The sequence below is a fragment of the Rhinoraja longicauda genome, unplaced genomic scaffold (genome assembly GCF_053455715.1).
Source record: "Rhinoraja longicauda isolate Sanriku21f unplaced genomic scaffold, sRhiLon1.1 Scf000176, whole genome shotgun sequence".
NCBI lineage: Eukaryota > Metazoa > Chordata > Chondrichthyes > Rajiformes > Arhynchobatidae > Rhinoraja > Rhinoraja longicauda.
Window position 1 is genome coordinate 83,500 of NW_027601394.1, and position 3,863 is coordinate 87,362.

Here is a 3,863-nt window from a genome sequence, read left to right on the forward strand (position 1 = left end):
TTCAAACAATTTTTTTTAAAGGTTGATAAGAACATACAACAGTGCATACAAAAATATTGTAATGAACCAATAAATTTCAATAAACTTCAAACTTTAAAATTCAAACATTAAATAGAATACAAGTGCAAAAACATACAAAACCTAACATCATTTATGGACGCATTACACTGATGGATGATCAGATCAAGTCCACACTTGGAATTCGCCGAAGTCAGCACCGGCGACAACTTACGTCACCTGGAGACAACCTATGACAGCGCCCACGTCAGGAGACGTCAAGCTACACTCATTGACGTCAAACCAACAGTCGCTGAAAATTTCAAGCCTTCACAAAATTCAGCGGCGACCAGATAAACACTGCGACTCTTTGGAGACTACTCGCAACCATGCCCGCGGCAATGGGCGACCGTTTGGCGACAGCCTAGTCGCCTGTAGTCACCTAAAAAATCGCCGATCTGGGACAGGGCCTATTTAAGCCGTTCTGAAATTCTAGGCAAATTGTGCCTTAAAAAGTTTTTTGCATAAAATTGTTGTACCTGTCCATAAAGATTGAAATACCAATGATTGGATTGCATGTGATTCATTGGCATTAAGTATTCCTTTGAATTCACAGTGCTAGTCTTAGCTGTTGACAGTATATTCAATTGTACGAATCGGTCTATGGTTTGCCCGGCTCCCTGCTCTGAGTACTGATGAAAAATAATCTTATAAGGGAAAGAAATGTTATCATTCCTGAACAGGAAAATTAATGGAACATTTTGAACTTATAATGGAAGTGTGGCCATTTTTCAGGTGACATCAGTTCTCCTGTGCTTCAGGTACCAATACAAATGTTTGAAAAGCATTGTACTGTTCTCATTATGTGGTGACACAATTTAACAGCCAGCCAAACTCCGTCCAATAAATGCATAAGAGTCAGGGATCATCTTAGTTGTGCCTTTTATTAAGATGCCGTTGTAGCTACGTACATTCATGAATCAAGAGTGAAACTGTAGAATAACACAACAAAATACATAAGCGATTCAATAGTGTTAGAACAAGTGTAATGACAAGGTAGCTATGGCTTGCTGCTACATACTACATGAATTTTAAATAACCCAAAAATGTCTGAATTATTACTATAAATGTATATTAAATTAAAAATAATGCACTTTAAACACAACGTCGTTTTCAGAACGGCCTACTTTCTGTTTCAACCCATTTCAGCTCCACACCATCCAGGCACATGTAACATTTCAGCAATTACAGCATAAATCTTACAAAGTTGCCAAAAGCGTTCTCCTCACAAATATCACCAAACACAATTAGAATATAGGGTTACATAACACAGAAACTTACAGATGATGCTTTCACAAGCTTAAAGGAAAGGATGGCAGCTGATATACAAGTCTGCTTCTTGGACTGCCTGAGGAGAAAATGGCTGCTTTGAGGTCACGCTTTGAGGTCACAAGAGACCCACTTCCTGATCAAACAAATCACCACTAGGGGCGCTAAAACAGTGCTAAAAGAACTCAAAAGCCTGGGGCAGAACAAGCATCGTCAGCAATCATGCATGGATTGGAGCAATGAGTTCCAGTTGATGTGTGGGGCAGGGACTTGCATTAAAAATAGAAAAAAAATGTATGCTTAATGTTTCGTGACAAAAAAGAATTAAAAGCATTCTCTTTTGTACAGTAAACTGTAAATTATAGTACAGTACTGGAGATGTTTAAAAGGCTGCTACTGTGGCGAGTCCAGAAGCGGGTGAGTGTTGAAGACGGAGTTTATTTGCATAGGCAAAAACCCCGTAACAAACGCAATACTCACAACTATAGACAACCAATGAATACGTCCTTACCGGACGGAGTACAACACTAGACTAACTCGTCTCTCCCGCGCTGGCCCACCTCGTGACATCGTTAGCCAATCCGAGGGTTCAAACTCTCAGCCAATCCCTATGTCCCTACACTACATTGATTTCTGTAACAGTATATTGTGTAAAAAAATTATCAATATAATTGTAATGACTATTGTAAGGTAAATTAAAATTGTAATTAAGATTTTTTTTAAAAATGTGTGCATTTAAATAAAAGCATGTATTTGTGTAGAAGGACCCGAAACGTCACATCAATTTTCTCCAGAGATGCTGCCTGAGCCGCTAAGTTACTCCAGCATTTTGTGTCTATCTTTATGTAATTATGCAGCACTGTTTCACATTGTTACTTCATTTATTGTTCCCATCCCATACCTGGTTCTGTTGCTTCCATTACTTTCTCTCTCATTGCTCACCTTTCCTTCTCATACTTCTTGCTTTCTTCTTGTTTCTCTGCCTTATTACAGTTAACAGTTACAGTTTGCAGTTTAGTTTATTGTCATGTGTACCGAGATACAGTGAACAGCTTTTGTTGCGTGCTATCCAGTCAGCGGATACAACAATTGAGCCATTTACAGTGTATAGATACATGATAAGCGAATAACGTTTAGTGCAAGGTAAACCCAGCAAAGTCCGATCATGGATAGTCCGAGTAGGAAAATAACTGCAGATGCTGGTATAAATCGAAGGTATCACAAAATGCTGGAGTAACTCAGCAGGTCAGGCAGCATCTAGGAAAGAGGGAATGGGTGACGTTTCGGGTCTGAAGAAGGAACTCGACCCAAAAAGTTACCCATTCCCTCTCTCAAGGATAGTCCGAGGGTCACCAATGAGGAAGATAGTAGTTCAGCACAGCTCTCTGGTTGTGAGAGTTCCTGATAACAGCTGGGAACATTCTACATCGGTTGTTTGTTCTGTATCTGTTCGTTTTACCAGGAGACGTGGCTGTCAGGAGACAATGTGGTCAGGAAAAGGCACAATGATGCTACACACTACATTTTGGGTAGGCATTGGATTTTAAATTTGTTTCCAATCTACTTGTTTCTGATTCAATCCTCTGCCGCTTAATATTCTCTCACCCAGACATTTAGGCTGAGCTTACTCCCTTCTAATTTACCTTTCAATTGTTTTGAACTCCTTCAAAAATGTTATTAGTTGCACCTCTTCCCTTGTGAATAGTCAGAAGTTGTTCTTGTTTCCTCTCTCCATCTCTAGATTTGCTCATTTCAGCTTGTACAATCTTCTAACTACATTCATTGCCTATATCTGCTTTCAGATGATGTACTATTGTAGTACGGCTAAATTTCTTCAGCAGATTCCATTTGTAACATAAATTAAGTAATTTATAATTTTTATAATGTACGGCCAATTGGCAGATTTCCACTATGTAATCTATACACTAAAACTCTTGTTTGTTCGCTTGTTCCTGAACTACAGCCAAAACGGTAGATGATAGAACAACAATTTGGGGCCCACCCTGCTCAAAGTCGTCCCATGGTCCTATGGAAGAAGTTTCATTGCAATTGGTGTTATATTTTTTAAGTTATTCACATTTTAAAGTTTTTAAAAAACACGCATGCGCAGTTGGGGCTCCGTTGATCTGATACATAAGATGGCCACTGCATCCGCGCGTGCACAGAACAAACACGTCCGCGCCTGCGCAGTTGGGGGCCATTGAGCAGGGCTCGGCCTGCTGCGTTTGGGGGCGGGAGAGCCAAGCCTGGTGCCAGGGAAAGTAGCCTGGGCCTGGATGTTGTTGTGATATTGCAAGGACTATTTTATGATATCACAATCTCTCTGGTTCCAGGTGGCCGTGAAATAAACTGAGCCTGGATTTATGCTCGGCTTTCAATCCCCTAAATACGTGTACTTGTGGTCATTCCAGAGTCATAACCGGTATCCACGAAGTACAACATGGTGGCAGAGGTTTGTGTGATTTAGCCCTAGAAAGGTTAAAAAAAAAGTAGACAAAACAAAGAAAGCCCTAGAAAAAATGAATGCTTTCCAGCTC